The following is an 18,241-nucleotide window of genomic DNA, read 5'->3' on the forward strand; positions in this document are numbered from 1 at the left end:
GAATTGTTGCAAATTTAATTGTTAAGTTCTATAGTCATTAGTGACAACAACCACCCTCATACTCTGAGAACATTCAACCTGTATTTTCTTTTAATATAAGATATTAGTTGTCTCTGTTGGATTTCTATCTGCCATGTGTTTCTGGTTTCCTTTTGCATTTTCCTGAAAACCAGATAAAATGGCAACTTACTTAAATCAAACCTGCTTTCTCTGGTTTATGCATGAGGCTGTGATGGTGGTGTGGCTGTTTTTAATTCACAATATTGTAGGACATACCATTTCACCTGGAATATTTTTTTTGACTTGCATCAACTAATTTTGATGAAAAAACAAAACAAAAACATGACTGGTAAGATAAAATGTTTAACATATGTAATGAATTGTCTCGTTAACCAGGTTTCGCAATGTTATGCCTCAGATTAATCGATACAGAATGACCCAAAGAAACATCACAACAGGTATTTTCCCAGGTGTATCTGTTTTTCCTGCCCAGCTGTTAAACATTTAGCTATTATTTACACATAGCTACTCCCCCTGTAGACCTCCATGATAGAACTGGATGGGGGTTGCTAGGCAATTTATGATATGACTGCAAAGTTTCTATTAGCGGGGCCACAGAGGGATGAACAGTTCTGTAAAATAAATTAAGATGGAGTCAGAATGTACCAACACAGCACAGGGTCAGGGTCACTGATGAAAAGGTTATTTTCTTTCTGCCTCATATCTACTGCCCTCTTTATTTTTCCTCTGGCTAAATCCCATGGTAAGGTAACGCCCCCTGCCCTCCTCACACTGTTTGTGGTTACTCCTTTAATTTGGTCTCCCTCCGTTTTCCCTTTTTCTAACTCCTCATTCCTGTTGCTTCATTCACCCCTCCCTCCTCTTTACTTCTCTCCCTCCATCTCTGCAGTAGCTAACCAATAAAGGATGTTGTTAATATCATTAGGCAGACTTCCTGCGGCCCAGCACCCAGCCCACTCCCTTTCAGCCATAATCAAGCGTGCACACTAACTAGGAGACATCCCTAATAAACTACCATGTTAGGGTGGAAAAACACACACTCAAACACTCAACCAAAGAAAATACTGTTGGCAAAGTGCAGTGAAATTAATATGTGTGTGTGCATGTTGCAACTTAGGGGATGGTTTGTGACTCTAAGGGATAGGGGTGATGTTGCTGTTACTGAGACAGCACTAATAAAGCATACAGTTTAATGCAAATCTACTTCCTAAGTACACCAAATTAATTGGGGTTGAGAGAATGTTCACAAGCAGACATAGCTGATAAAATATGTTAAATATTATCAGTTTTATATATTTAAATAGTAAGAAAGCTGGAGTTGGGCTACGACAGTGGCTTCTAGTGGCACTGCAGGAATTTGTTGTACATCATACTTAAAACAGGAGTGTACTGTATATCACCATGTGCATATCTTAACATGTTCTTCTTTTACTGCTCACTGATATAGAGTATAAATCACAAGTTTGATTATGGTCTAACGGGACTACATGATGTAACCCCCAGCCAAAGGGGCAAAGAAGAAAGGAAGAAAAAGACCAGAGGGTGGCCAATGAAGTAGTTGCTTAAAGAGCAAATTGCATGAATATAACAGGTTCTCCTGGCAGCACAGGGAATTATTGGGCAAAATGTGTGGCAGAACACTTAAGGGGGGCAGTAACACAGCCTATGGAATCACAACTCACGTAATATGAATGACGGAGAAGTTCTGGAGTTACCAATAGCTCAAAACTAAACAAGGTAAGTTATCAAATTATTTTATTGCAAAAATATGTTAAAAATAAGTAAACACTTTTAGTCTTTAAAGATACATGTGCTGCTGAATTACTGAAAACAAAACTGAACTGGGCTCAGACCAGCAGATGGAATTGCTGGCAACTCAGAAATATGCCAGAGGGTTATACCAGACACTCAACCTAAACAGCACAGCAATCAGGTGAAGCACTCATGAATTTCAGCTACTTCAACCACAACATACTGTGTCGGAATCTCACCTACAGGGACTTGCCCTTCCTGGTAGACCAGCACTCAGCTCTGCTAAATTAAAAGCAAGAAGTGCAAGAAGGAAAAATTAAACAAAGTAATACAAGTTGGCTCCACTGTACCACAATCAAGAAAATGTCATACAAATACAACAACCTTAAAATTAAGGCAAGGTAGAAGCAGGTGGCAACCTCCACAGTAGGGAAGTTTCATTAAAAGAAAGATTGACAGGAGGTACAAACAGGGAAACAGAATGAGTCAACTGAGAATAACTATTCTCTATCTGGCAATTACCAGCCTACATACCTCTGACCAGGGCCCATGGCAAGTGAGAAACAGTTATAATTTATCTATGATTACTGGATGGATCAAAATAGAAAGACTAGGACTGTGTTCATTACCATTACATCTGATATTTACTTCCACCAGGGGACCATTTCCAACCACAATTGGTGTAATTGTAAAATGCAGACAAGATGTCCCCAAGTGCAGAAACATGTTTTATAATTGACTTCATTCTTTGAGCTTTCTGATTAGAAACAGAATGACTCTAACCTCTTTTTAAACCAAACAAATGCATCATCTATACTTTCAATTGAGTGTTAAACTACAATTCTGGTTAATTAAATTTCACACTATCATTCATTACAATTAGTCACTTATTCCAATAAATATAACATTATACATTCAAATAGTTTCCAAAATGTGAATATAGTACAGTAACACTGTTGACATTCCAGATCTTTCAACTTTGGCTTTTTCCTCCAAGTATTCACAATGAACATCTCCTCACAGCTCATTGTCTGTAGTGCCAGACTTTGTTCTAATGATATCAAAATGTTTTCCGATCTCCCAATCTCCTGTGAGTCATTTTGGCCAAATGAAACAATATTTGAAAGCATGAAAAATAAGAAGTACTTTGGAATTCATCAATTTTCTTTCACCATTTATCTTGTGTTGGGTCAAGAGGGGGTTGGAGCCTATCCCAGCTGACTTTAGGTAGGTACGCCCCAGACAAATTGCCTGTTCAAACAACCAGACACACTTTTGATTCATGTTCATTCCTGTTGAGTCACCAATTCACTTCCAGACACTGTGGTGGTGAGAGGATGCTGGAGAACCCGTAGGGAACCCATGCTGACACCGAGAGAACCCACACAGAAAAGTCCAGGTCTTGTGGATTTGAACCCAGCACCTTCTTGCTGTCCACTCACTGTTCCATCATTCTGCCACACTAACTGGTAATAAAAAATACTGCCAGATGAACTGTTTTTATGAAACACAGAGTTCATTTCACATCACTAACAAAAACATCAACTTGAAAAGGAACACAACATTACGTAACTGTGATGAACTATTTATAGCATGGAAATGGTAGAAAATGAGCAAAAAAATATAGCACAAGTGCTCTGCAACCTGTTTCTTGACACAAATAAGCTGAGCTCTTCTTCTGCAATTGAACAAGTGTGCCATTGTTATGCGGCTGATACAGAGCTCCACTGTCATGCTTTATTTATCCGTTTCCCTCTGCACTGTAATGGAAATATAAAAGGGTGCATTGATTAGTGTTTAAGGATCAGACTTTAATAGATTAAAAGCCCACTGCTCTGACAGAGGCACTCACTCTCACACAGACACACGCAGACACACACACACACACACACACACACACACACACACACACACACACTTTTGCATAAAAGCAAGCTCATATGCACGCCAACAAGCAGATATATGGATGCATATGGAAAGAGATGGACGTAGGCACTAACACACATTTATAGCCAGCAGCTTCACACACACACAAATAGACAAAGACATGTGGTAGATACAGTCTGCGTAAACGAACCTAAGCCAATGAGTTTCAACAGTATAGAATTTCATAATTGTGATAAACTCATCAGAAATATCCCCCCAAAAAGAGTGAAGTTGTCTGAGTGTTATTACCATAAACTGTAGGCGTAATGTTGATTTCCCAGTTGATGGATGCTCATTTATTTTTAACGCACTGTATTATTAATAAAATGGCACAATGCCAAAGTTGCTAACATTCTCTACACACAAGGGTTGTGATGTCAGGTCCCAATTTGAGTTAAAAAATAAAAATAAAAAGAGAAGTAAACATGAGAATAAACGAGCATGGCTGTGTTTCAGCATCCCTATGCTGATGTAACAGCAGAGAAGACCTGAATATGATAATCAGCAACCAGAAAACAGAAACTGTGATTGCAAAGGCAAAAATCTAATTTGAAAATGTTATCAGGTTAGTTTGGTAAAACAGGTTCCAAACTATCACGAGCTGCAATTTGCCGCCTAGAGTCCTGAGAAGATGATATTTCACTTGCAAATGTGTTGTATAACTTTGTTTTTGGCTACAATTTTCTCACATTTAAAAGACCAAATGTAATATGTATTACATCTGTGAAAAAAAAAACAATGTAATGTGTTCTGCATTTACTGAGTCTGCTTGTTTTCTCAATACTTTTCTATTTCCTCCTATTACGTGTGACTTTTTTGCGATGGCTGTTGTCACAACGCCAATTCAAACATCACAAAAAGTTATCATATAAAATGTTTGCATCTATTCTTTTTTCGCTTCTTTTACCCTCGCCTAAATCCTGTGTCAATAATCTTTTTGGGTTCCCCTCTTTTGTCTTTAGTATACCCATTACTGCTCTTGTTTTATTTTTCATGGATAGCAGTCCTTTGTGTTGTACATTTTGTCTAACCTCTAATATCACTCTCCTGTCGATGCCTGGACCTCTTCTTCTGTATTTGACCACAATCATATGCTGCTAGCCCTGCCTAGACTCCCCTCTTGTTTGCTTCTTCTCTCCTGCCACCTCCCTTCTGGTCCAATCGGTTAGTATCCTAGTAAAACTATTTTCTGCTCCATAATTGAATATCTTGTGTTCTGCTTTCTTTGCTCCTTTCTCCTGACCACAATCTTTTTTTTTTTGTTGTTGTTGTTGCCCTCCTCCTAACCTCTCAAGTCATCGTTCCAGTCTCCTTCAATCCCTCACCCAGAGAATCACATATTTTGTTGGCTGTGCCTAGCATCTCCTCTGTCCTGTCTGGTCTTCAGTGTCTGTTGTTTTCTCCTCAAGAGAGAACATTGCTTGACTCGACTTTTCTTGGCACTCCTTTTGACCTCTGTGTCTCTGCTGCTCTTCAAGAAGTGACTACAGTCATGTCTGCTATTCACCTTTCCTGACCTGTCCAGTTACCACAGTTCATGTCACCTGTCCTCCTCCACCTTACGTTATGATACAGGGAAAAAAGGCAACATTCCAAAGAATCAAGAACAGTTGCATCTTCACGATGAAAGCATTGCGCTCAACTTAAATGATTAATGAATACATCAAACTAAAGATGTCTCTTTGTGGTCATGCAGCCATGAATTTCTTCAGAGTGCAGGACATCAATGCAAGAATAATTTATTAGTTAGGTAATATAATGCTGCGTTTATATTCTATAACACAGAACCACCAATTAGGATGAAACAGATGGATGGAGAGAAGAAGGGATCATGCTTTTACTGCCATACATTTCCTCATACAATTCTGCTCTGCATACAATACTACTGTATATTGCACAGTAGCCTGGAGGCACATTTACTCTGCACTGCTTATCCTCAGAATGCACTTACAGTGCATACAAAGTGTACAAGTGTCTGAGGGAGATCATGCCTTTATTTTAGATGTTAGCACATTATGTGTCAGAATGAAATACAGTGTAAGTGCATATATGTTCACAGCATGTGGAAATAAAGTGTCTGTTGTCAGGTAGCATGTTGGCTGTCAGATTTGTAGAATACCTCTCAGCTGTGCAGGACACATGCTGTATGTCGAAGGTTGTTCTCCCCTATAGGAATAATCTTTGTAGGGGGTTTAATGAGTGTGTAATGTTGTGTGTTTGGAGTGTTGTATAATTCATAAATAGGTTAAAAAGTTTAAATGTCTTGCTTTGATAAGGACTCTTCTACTGGCTGTGTGGCAATAACCTTACAGGGACTGAATGGAGAGCTGTCTAATGTTGGAAATGAAGTTAAAGCAAACATAATGACCCACTATGAGAAATGTTACTACAGATGAAAAGGCAGTCTGATGTCGTCCTAAGGAAAGACATAGATAATACACAAATACACTAATAGAGAGCACAGGGAGCACAATCATGAAAGTATAGAAAAAATTTCACTTTTTAACCAACATTTTATAACTTTTAAAAATGTCTTGCTCTATCCTTTGAGGGCATGTTATGGGTTATGGCACTAGGATGGTTTGATATCTGCATGTCCTTCCCAGATTAAAAATGTACAAAGAGAGCACAAGAGTTGTTTTGAATAACCAGAATAATTGCACGCAGTCGCCTCCTCCAAGCCAGATCGCTCAGCTCAGGGTGCACAGAGGAAACTGCTGTAAAATGTGGATCGCTAAAATGAATGTGTTGTTGTAATTGGGGCCAAATCTTAATAAAATCTTGTCATGTTTTCACACCCTTAGGTGAATTTAGATAAAAGCGCACAGCAAGTGGCACATCTAACTAAAGAGAGAGATAGAGAGAAGAGGAGAGCGAGTGAAAGAGAGGGAGGGGGCTTGTGAAAGCGTGGAAGTTCTGTGTTTTGTGGAGAGGAGTATTGGCTTTCTTATGCCTTTAATGTCTTGAAGGCTTGTTGCGCACAGAGCTCTTGCCTGCATTTGTTTCGCAGATGCATGTAATGTCTGATTTGTGCACACACGTAGAAAGACACATAATCGAAACCTGTTTATTTCTTGTCCTTGTCCTCTATACTTCTCAGCATTCTCTAAGCTTATTGTTTGAAAATATTTTGTAAAATCAAATTGTTCTTTTAAAAATCTTAATACATCTGAAACCCTCCTTATATTAAACAAGTTCAGCTTATAAGACTGAATAGAACCCGATATAATAATGATCTGCAGCTCAACATTTCCATTTGGATCTGTAACCACAGCTACATTGAACCTGAGAAAGCTGTATTTAACTGTAACAACCTTAAAATTCGATAAGCAGCAAGAGACATCTGAGATGAAATGTGCCTGACACAGTAAAATCCGGTTTAGCCTACGTAGTTTTGCTTGCATTTTCTAAAACATCTTGCAAAAGCTTCCAGTTCCAAGTTGTGAAGCTGATAAGCCCAAACCATTGACACTGTATGTTAATGAAAGTTTAAGTAAGACTGGCATGATGTTGACACCTCTCTGTCAGACTTGTTGAGCTGCAAAGTTTTAACTGTAGGCCTCGCTAGCTGTCATTTCATCCCAAAGTCCTGAGTGAACATGACAAAGACTTATGATGTTGCTTGATGGCTGTAGCTGTAACAGACTGTTGTTATCAAAGGTCAGGCACCTGCTTGCAGTCATCAGGAAAATATGACAATACTGAGTCTATCTACTGTATTAAATAGCTGATCTGAGGAATTATCGCTAAATTATATATATATATATATATATATATATATATATATATATATATATCACGGTAATTTTATATATTTATGGTAATTTAAACATTTATGACCCTCCCCATACTGATATTAAACCGCCTTCTATCTATATTACCTTTTCCCACACTTTTATCGACTGTTTAAAGCACTTTTGTTTAAACTAAAATTTCCCCCTAATTTCCCTTCAGGGATTACTTAAGTATACTAAAATTAAATACTAGCGGGAACCCGTGGAAATTACACGATTAAATAATAATATCAGACTTCATACCAAACATGAAAACAAATGTATTGGTATTATAAACCAAGTGCACCCAACATACTAAAAAATAAATGTGGTGACCTAACGGCTTTGTGTTGGCAAATCATGTATTGCGCTGGGCGGGCATTGTGAAGCCGTAGATGAATGTTAGCAGGTAAACTGGAGAAAGAAAACTAACTAATGGTGAGATTGGGAAAGGAGCTAACGTTAGTGGAAAAAGCACCTGTCAAAAGAGCAAGTGGAAAAGAAATGTTAGAGAAGTGATAGTCCTGTTGGCTGACTATATGAACAGAACTGTATGTAGTTACTTAAACACCGTTTTTGTCAGATGCCCGAGGAGCATTTTGGGTACTACATCGATTGTCCCATTCCAAACGGAAACCATAGCTGGACCGACTGTCCGTGCTAGCCAGCTACTTTCACTCAGAATTTGTTGACGTTTTCTGTGTCGTTCCTGCTGTTTGGACTCTCTGCTCAATAACATGAAAATTGTTGGAACAGTAATGACGCTCTAAAATTATGTTAACTGGGAAGTCCATGTGTTGTTACGCCATATTGTTCATCTGATTCCTTCTGGCAGATGCGCCGTGATTGGTTGGACGCTTGATTGACAGGTAGTGGGTGGAGTTGGTGACAGCGTATAATGTGTATACATATATATATATATATATATATATATATATATATATATATATATATATACACATATACACACACACACACACAGTATATAAAACATTGCTTTGATTTCAAGGTAAGAAGAGGCTGCTTGCTTTGTCATTGCCCCAACACACACACACACACACACACACACACACACACACACACACACATGCACACACCAGCTTCCAATTTGTAGCCCTTGTGTACGTTACAGCAGCGAGATTACCTGCCACTCTCTGATCAAGCCCACGTTCAAACATCTGTCGAAGGATGTTTACCCTGGCAGTAAGTATGTTAAGGGAAATATTATCCTAGTTTTACCTTTCCTTTCTTCTGTCAGAAGCATAAACACCAGTGGTGTGAGGTGGGGATGAGAGAGGAGAGGCAAGGAGGGGAAAAAGGGGGGAAGAGAAGGCAAGTGGACCTGAGAGTGTTAAAGGATGAGAGGAAGGGAAAGGAGTCAGACACAGCGAATGGGTTTGAGCAAGGCAGGAAAAGAGAAGTAAATGGATTGGAGAAGATCTATTGGGTGACAAAAAAGGAAGCTTGAAAAAAAAAATTGGAGGGGTGATGAGGGAAGAAAATATCAGTTGAGAAATGGAGAGTGTAAAGGAATGGTAAGATGAAATGAGATACGAAAGAAGTGAAGCTCAGAGATTTCCTTATGACAGTCTGAAATAAGTAATAAGTAATTAGTAGAAACACGCATACTTTAACACTTGGCAGTCTTTAAGTTAGCCAACCATGACTTTATTCAACATTTTTTTTACCATGAGAATCACCACAGTTTCATACCACTAGTTGTCACAGAGCGGTTAGAAAGACATCAGTTCGGTTTTCAGAGTTTTTGATTTTCAAGGTCAAAATATTGCTTTTTTCTTTCCTCAGAAATTACTTTTTCCTCTTCCTTTGTTTTAATAGAAATATATGCAAAACTTCAGGGTCATTTCAAAGAATTTGTTCTGAACTGTCTGTCTGGTGCCTGGCTGACACAGACATTATCATGCACGCACAAACACATCTGCTTTTTTGTTGTTATCACTCTCCCTCAAACACACACACACACACACACACACGCACACACACACACACACACATACAAACACACAGATGCAAACACACACGTCTGGTGTTGCTTCCAACCTAAAACCAAACCATGTGTGGGAGCTGTGCTGGCCTAAACAGTATACCCTGTTGGTTCTTGGTCCTTTCACTGAAAAAGGCTAGAAAAATGTTTGATGTCCATCTTTCTGCTCTCTGTCCATCTTCCTGTACATCCATGTGCCTCTGTGTGTGACTTACAACAAGTGTCTTCCCTCATGCTTGCCTACCTGTCATATTTTTTTTACTTGTTTTTGTTTTTCACTCCTCATCTTTTGCCTGTTTTGCTTGTTAGTGATTGCTCCCTCCCTCTGTTTGCCCTCATTCATATTTCTACCCCTTTTTCTGCCTGTTTCTCTAGCTGTCTCCCTCCCTTGAACTCTTTCTGTCAGTCTTACGATTCCCCCCCCCCCCTCCCATTTCTCCCTCCCGTTCCACCACCAACTAGGCATGAAAACGGTTCTCCATTAGGAGTGCCTGGGATAAGCCCAGTCTGACACACACTGCTTTGATCAGCCGTGAGCTGGGCTAAACACCCCGCTAAACTCCCAGTCTGAGGAGGGGGTTTTGAGGGAGAGTAAAAGCAGCAAGTGTTAGTGAGGAATGGGTCTGGTAAGATCAAAACAGTGAGATGAGATGAAGATGGCAACACAATAAAAGGGAAACTTGCAGACTGAAAAGAGCGGCTCAATTTCCAAATCCTTCCTTGAGCACACCATTCCAGTCCAAGTTTGAGTTATATCACATTTTTCTTCAGGTAACTTTTCAATCTGTTGCCTCTCCAGAACCTTTGCATAGCCTCTGACCTGCATACCTAACAGCCTCTGCAGGTGCACAACACAGTTACTCTGAAGGAACAGTGAGATGGAAAGAACGTATATGAAAACACATATCGAATCAGAGGTCTGGATATTAAAAGTCCCGCCAGCATGTCTCACAGTTGTCAAAAGGACCAATTGGTCGAATAGTAAATTTGTTATAAATCTAACACACACAAACACACACACACACACACACACACACACACACACACACACACACACACACACACACACACACACACACACACACACTGACACACACACACACACACACACACACATGTTGGAGATCTGATAGGAGAAAAGATATATAGAGACCAGACCTCCATAACTGACAACAGTAAAAAAGAGCCCGAGCTGTCTACATTCAGGAAGGCAAATACTGAACCAGCCGCAGCAAAAGGACAAAAAGCTCCCGTCTTTTTCTCCCAAGGAGAGAAGAGAAAAGGGATTTCCGCTCAGTGCTAATCAATCAGGCCGTGATAATGGCTCCCATGCTTAGCTGTCGACTGGAGGGGTCAAGGCATCCCATGACCCAGCGCCCAGGGCCCAGGGGCCAAAGCCCCTCTCAGAATAGCACCCCAGGATGGACTCCCCAGGCTAATTGTCCAAGCCAGTGTCAGCCTTTTCAATGCCCCCGCCGCCCTCCCCTCCTTCCACTTTCTCCTTCATTCCTCTCTCTTTCTTCTCCCATTCCCTCCACTCCCTCCTCACAACTCTGTGATCCTCTCTCTGCACATCTGTGGAATCTACTATGTATACCAGCATGTACCAACGTGGGGGAGAAAATGAAATAGACAGCATGGAGTTGGGTGACAAAAAAAAAGAGTCAGCGGCACTTCATGGATGAGGAGGACTTGAGCCAGAAGCAGACGGGAAAAAAAGTTAATGAAAAGGCAGGGACAGGGGTGACAGAGAGAAAGGACAGTGAGAAGAGGGAGAGGGTGTCAGATTAGGAGATCAGAAGCCACAGCAAAAAATGAGCAGGGTGGGAGGTGAAAAGGGAGGATGAAAGCGTCAGAAGGAGCCCGTAGGTCAGAGAGACAGAGAGATACAGAGACAGTTGGACAGACAAGCTGAGGAGGAGGAGATGCAGCGATTGTCCCCCTTTCCCCCCGAACACATCACTCATATGGGCTGGAAAGGAGTGCTGCGTTCCATCCCCTACCATCTGCATATCAATGGGTTTCTATTAATCACAGCCACAGCAGCGTGTGTCTCAGGGAAACTGCTCAACATCAGTCTGGCTGACCAAAGCACAATGACGCCAAGCAAAACACACAAAAAATGACTGGAGGGGACACGCACACACAAGAGTCCGAAGTAAACACTGCTCCTGCTCTGTGCGGCGGCATTCCTCTCATTCCAGGAGCACGCCGCTAATCAACAGCATTAGATCCTGCAGACAGAGAGGCAGATTGATGGAGAGGTATCCCGGCGCTGTACTAGCGCCACATCTCCCCTCTCCTCAGTCACCTTTCCTCACAGTCCCTTCCATCCAACTCTCTTTCCCTCTCTCTCTGTGCCTGTCAGGGTCCCGGTCTGTTGACACTGGAGAAGTGTAAAGCTAAAAAAAAAAAATTAAAAAAAAAAAATCTAAGTGAGACAAACATGAAAATCAATTGACTACTTACTGGAAACCTCTTTTTTTTCCTGTATTTTCTTTCTTTTTTTTCTCCTGATCTGTCACTCCTTATCCTCTTCTCCACTGTAGCGAGGGGGGAGTGGATCTATCCAGGTGCGTGTGTTGTGTCAGTCCGACAGAGGAAAGTTGCCGTCTGTGTGAACGGACATGTGTGTGCGTGCTTGCGTGAAGGAAAGAGGGAATGTATGCGTCTGTCTCTGAGGTTCGCACTGCTCTGAGTGAGAGAGCTGAGGCGGTTTTAAACAGGCTTGTCTCCCCATGTGACCAGCCCAGCCACAGGCAGGAATACATTACAGAGGCACACACAACCTCTCTCTCTCTCTCTCTCTCTCTCTCTCTCTCTCCCTCCCTCTCCCCCCTCTCTCTCTCCCTCTCTCTCTTGCATATACACACCATGTCCACAGTGCACCCCCTAGCCATCACTCGGGGTAGTGGAGGAAACACATGCACACACTGACAAACAAGGAAAAACACAATGCTTGTGTGCAAGGTGTGCATAAACACTAACACTGTGTATGGATGTGGTGTTGATGGCTTATGTCAAATATAAAGAGCACGCCAGTGAAAAGCAAAAGGTAAATATACAATTAGAGACATTTTCTCCAATTAAACATGTTGATTGTTTTTTGGGATCTGCATCTGTACAGTGGCTGTGCTCTACGCCCGGAAGCACTGACCTTTTCCAGTAATGGAAACCTTTTTAAGTTGACCTTCAGCTCTGATATGATTGCATTACAGCTATCACACCTTAAGGAACAACAGTGCAACTCCAGGAGAGATGGTGTTTTTCAAATGAAATCTATATTAGCAGTTTCAAAGCATTGCATTCTCAAAAAAAAAAAAAAAAGCCATGTGTATTTAGAGTCCATGTGCAAAGTGACAACTTGATTTGAGATGATAGATCGCCTCTTGAGAAAATATTTCTCAGGGATGCATCGATAGATCGGCAAGGCTACAAGACATTACGGATGCATCATTATTCTTTGTGACAAATGTAGCCGGTGCAACATTCAGACTGAATGTGCAATAGATTGTTTTATCCGTGCTTGACACATTTATCATTTAATGGTCAGGAACTTTCAGCACATATTACTGGTTTTGAGAACCTTGAATTGAAATAAATGGCCACCGAAAGTAATTTATTATCAGAAAAATACCTTTTCTTTTCTGTGATCACATGTGCCATTCGCAAAAAAGCTTTTACACAAGGTCTCTAAAAGTCAAGAGTCAGCCCTGAGCTCCTGACGCACTGATTTAATCGGAATCTTCTATATGCACTGAACATAGAAGCAGCTTTTTTCGATTGCAATTATTTCTTTTAAACAGTGCATCTTCTGAAAGCACTTTCTGGTTTCTTACAACTTATTGTAAGTATTATTTTTGTAGCTTTTGGTCATGCAATTTCCTCCGGGATTAATAAAGTATCTATCTATCTATCTACTAGTTTACTTGGTTACTACCTGTTGTCCGCATTAGATGCAATTTTGTACAAAAAGCATGAGCAGAGAGCCAATCATTCACATTTTAAACAATGAAATGCAAATATATAAAATGTGTATTCTAAAGATGGATGACTTTTTTATTTTTTTACCATAGTTCATGTAGCTGTGCACACATAGTTTTCCTTTATCATAAGAGTATTATAACCCTAATTCAGTGTTTTAAATTTTCTGATTAAGCTATTGGATGTCTCCTCAGACTTATCATGTCAAACTTCCTATAATGATGTCCCCTTGATATCAGACATCTGGATGAGAGTACTAATTTATATAGGACAGAAGATATTATTAAAAATATGAAAGGTTCCCTTAAATCCATACAGAACCATGACAACTAAGAAAAATAACAGCAAAACAAAACAAAAAAAAGTCAAAAAGTTATATATCAGTATTATTTGAATTTTGTTTCCCCAGTGGATTAATCATAGCATATATACGTACTTAACAGCAATCTTATTAAATATATAAGTATTTCTGGATGTGTTTTGAAGGACTTACATCTCTATATTCCACTCACGCAAGTGTTTTCACTTACTGGGCCTAATTAGTGAGAACTACCACAAGGTTATAGAGTGTTTGATTGAAATTTTGTTCCACTTTATAGAGGGGGAAGGTCACACCTTCATTGCTTTTTTTGGTCAATGCAGTTTGGCGATCACAGGTAAATAACACAGGTCCACCCAAAGTCTGCGTGGAAAAACGGTATGCAGCTGATGCATGGAGGATGGTTGTGTATATTCTTTGGAAGTTTTGAGTGTAAACAAGTAATCACATATTGTAATTCATGGATTGTTATCATGCAAACAGTTGACACTCTGATTGCACATGTCAACATCATGTAGAGACATTAACATATAAAAATGCATGGCTGTTGCAGTTACAATTTACTTGGCAAAATGTATGTCTCTGCATAAAGAAACTGTTTAGCTGCAATAATGTGGACTGAGGGTGAAACAGAGATTGTTTATGATTCTATAAAATGGTCTTAAAGAAAGAAAGAATAACAAATAAGGAATAAGTGAACTGTGAAAATGATGTAAACTGAGACCACTTCACTGGTGCCAAGAGCAATTGTAAGTAATTTATGAGAAGAAAATTAAAACAGGGCAGCCTGAGCCTTTGTGCTGCTGCCTCTTTAATTCTTGGACTCTGCTCTGAGAAATTATAATGTTTAACTCTGGTGATGAGAATGCTACTTCTGGCAGTTTAGAACTGTAGAAAATGGAGAGATGGTAGCAGCAGAGCTAATATCATGCTAGCTTATGCTAACATGATACAGATTTGAGATCTATCATTTCAAATCAAGTTGTCACTTTGCACATGCAGCTCGGATGTCCATCTTTGAACAAGCGGTAGTTTCTTTATGTTGTACCTTTAAAAATGTGGTCTCAGGTGCAAGAGCACATAAATAATTAGAAAATAATTCGCTGAAGGTATTTAATGTAAATGATGAGGCAGTGCTACGTACTTCCTGCAAAATGTTTACCTGATGTGGAGAATTTTAAAAAAAAATAAGCTTGTGTTGTCCTTGATGTAATGTGTTAGCACCTTTTTCAAAAAACATCATATTTCATTTGATTGACATACTATTTTAGCAAAAATTAAATAAGATTATTTTAAATTATATTTTATGATGTGGATATATTTTCTTATTTTTTGAGTAATAGCTTAGTTTCATCCTCAAACCTCCAGTGGCATTATCCTGAATGTCATCGCTCAAGAAAATCAGTAGACTTACCAGTTGGCAAGGGTGTAAATCACGGAGATTTCAGGGGACAGGATCCTGAACAATGACAAAAATAACCCAAAGCCTTTATTTCTCCAAAGTAGGGGAAAAAATGTGTAATTTTATGAGAATAAAGTCATACTTCAGAAAAATGTCAAGTCTTATAAGAATAAATGTGTATTAAAAGTCAGCCATTGTTACAAAAAGTAAAAATATTTTGATAGTACTTAATTGTGATTCATGGGAATATGAAGAAACTCCTATTAATTATCCCTCAGATGGGGGGATTCTTTTTTTTTTTTTATCTTTTACAAACATATCGACGAATACAGCTTACACAATGGGCTTATTGATTTATTAGACATATTTATATATGTCTCTATCATATAACCAATAAAAACTTTATATCAAAATATCAAAGGAATATATCAGTTAAAAATTATTTAAAAAAATTTTTTTTTATTTAAAAACAAAAATATAATTTAGCCGTTCGCCTTGCAGTGGCATCACGCCTGGAGTTTGCCCCGCCTCATGCCCTAAGACAGCTGGGATAGGCTCCAGTTTCCCGTGAACCGCTACGGCAGATAAATCGGTTCGGAAGATGAATGAATGAATGAATGAATGAATGAATGAACGAATTAATTAATTAATTAATTAATTAATTAATTAATTTAGCAGTGTCTTTTCAAGCAGTAAAATTTCTGTCATATTTTAAACAAATGAATCTTTCAGCACTATGAAGAATGGGGATGAACATGTTCTAACAAAACAAGCAAGCAGACATCAAGAAAATCCCCTCTAGTATTCTTTGTTACCTCAACCAATAATTAACATTAAATATCAAAACATTCAGGACCTGCTAAAGTGGAAGAAGCAGCAATGCAGAAGAAGAAGACAATCCCATCAATAACTAATAAATAAATTTAAAAAAAGAAAGTTTGCAAAAATTTCACTTAGTATTACATTTGCTAAGTTATTTTGACATGACGTGGAATGCATGGGGTGTCACACTGACAAAATGATACACTGCTCGGCATGGGTCTTAAAAGTTGCTTTTTTTAAAATGTATTTATTTATTTTTATTGTAACATTTGGGACTACAGCTCAAGTATTTGCATCTCCCGCAGGAACTGTCCTTTTTTCAAGTTGTTTTCCACCTCTGATTTTTGTCTGTCAGTCAGTCACAGCTGTGGCTACTATATCCAGATTGTAAATTAAGGAAAACAAAAAAAATCAATAGCTGTCAGACTCAATTTACTGCATGTGTTGGGCTTGAGGCAACAGTTTTGTCAATTAAACAGTTTTAAAGTTCTTGCGGAGAGCAACCTAGAATCATGTGACAACTGAGTGACAGTAACTATAGTGCAGGATTGCACTGAATACAAGTTTTTCTCTTTAGTCCTAAACATACATCAAGAAAAATATTCCAGGTCAGAAATGAAGTGCATTGACTAATTTAGAGTACTTCCAAGTGGATATTTACAAATTATGATGAAAACTTTGACTTAAATTTTAATTTGTAATGTTCAGGGCAGCATTGAATGAAAAAATTCCTGATTTAGGGTGATTTGGTCAGACAGTTTTTATAGAATCCTTACTAAATACTAGGTATGCATGCATGTGTCATAATTGTAGAACTGAAATCTGATGTTCTATAGTTGACTCAGATTGCCCGGAAGCTGAGCAAGAATACTATTTCTAGTATCCCAGTAATTAGAGCCTGCACATAAGATGTACACAGAAGTGTTTTTCAAAAGCAAATAACATAAATTGTGTGCCAAACAAATATTATGTCTCCTTGGGGACTGCACGCAGTGAAAAGTCCATACTTTTTTCAAAAGAAAATGTAGTAGTGCAATGCGTTTTGATGGCTGCTCTAAAAAGTTGAATTGTAATAATATTCTAAGGACAATTTGACTGTTTCCATTGCAGAAACAACACACATTTCGAGGATACGGGTAAGGATAAAGAAATTCCTCATATTTACCCCATGCTGTTTTGTTAGAAAAGCGAAAGTGCAAGAATTAATTAGTAGGGATGAGTGAGTGCATCATTAGCTCCATCTGAATCTCTTCAAACAGCTACATAATCTGCTATGCATATTTGTTTCAGCAGTCTTTACTAAACTGTAATGGATCTGTTCCCTTTCCATCCCATGGTTTTTAAATCCAGTGGTTTTTAATTCAATACGGAAACTCAGTTGTACAGACAATGAGAGGAAAGGTTTGATGAACAGCATTAATTGACTTGGCTGTCTTACTGCAGACTTTGCAACATTGCAAATAATGCATGAAGGATTAGCAGCTAAATGTGGAACAATGGATGCTGAGAGAAGCTATTGAGCTATCAGGTCAAGTGTGTTTATTGAAAACTAAGAATCTTTTTGTTTACGTTTCCAAAAATTCCTGCATTGAACCGGGATAGCTTTTTGAAAATCCCTCCACATGTGAAACTGCAAAAATGTTAGAAAATGGTGTAGTTTGTATACAAACATAAGATCACAATGGTGGTTTCAATAATCTACATTAGAGTGGGATTAACAAACTACAGAGTGCAGCACAAGCAAAACCACAGTCGCCATTGTTTTGTTTTTGCAGGAAGTCTGTTTCCACAAAAAAGGCTGGCAGGGGTTATGATTGGGACATGCAAAGCACGGTGTCAGAACTTTTGGATTTGTATTTTTGTCCCTTTATACAACAACAGTAGGGTGGTATTATGAAAAGTGACAGTCATTCTGTAAAAAAAAAAAAAAAATGATTGTGTGGATTATAATCAGTATATAAAATATATTTTTTTTAAAAATGGAACATTAAAGACCAAATCCTAATCATACAAATTCAGTGTTTGCAGTCTTTCTCAGTCTTTGTCCTCGAGTATGCATTGGTTAAATTAAAGGCTTTTGATGTCCTCCAATGACCCACCAGTAATCACTTTTTTAAGGTTTATTTATTCATGTAAACTGAATTCAAAAGGCTACCATTTCTATTGAAACTGCAATATGCCTACACATAAGCCCTTTCAAAACAGATCGTCCAGTAGTCCAGCAACAAAGACCCTTC

The 18,241-nt window shown here is 38.8% G+C and overlaps 1 protein-coding gene across 1 annotated transcript in view; it reads right to left on the reverse strand.

Moving 5' to 3' along the window:
- The window catches only part of cntfr (ciliary neurotrophic factor receptor), a 225,496-nt gene extending 213,314 nt beyond the window's left edge, over positions 1 to 12,182 (reverse strand). Inside the window, exon 1 of the mRNA XM_068335382.1 lies at positions 11,947 to 12,182. The gene's annotated coding sequence lies outside the window, so the exon portion shown is untranslated. The remainder of the gene's footprint in view (positions 1 to 11,946) is intronic.
- Between the last annotated feature and the right edge of the window lie 6,059 nt (positions 12,183 to 18,241).

The sequence above is a fragment of the Antennarius striatus genome, chromosome 15, assembly GCF_040054535.1.
Source record: "Antennarius striatus isolate MH-2024 chromosome 15, ASM4005453v1, whole genome shotgun sequence".
Classification (NCBI taxonomy): domain Eukaryota; kingdom Metazoa; phylum Chordata; class Actinopteri; order Lophiiformes; family Antennariidae; genus Antennarius; species Antennarius striatus.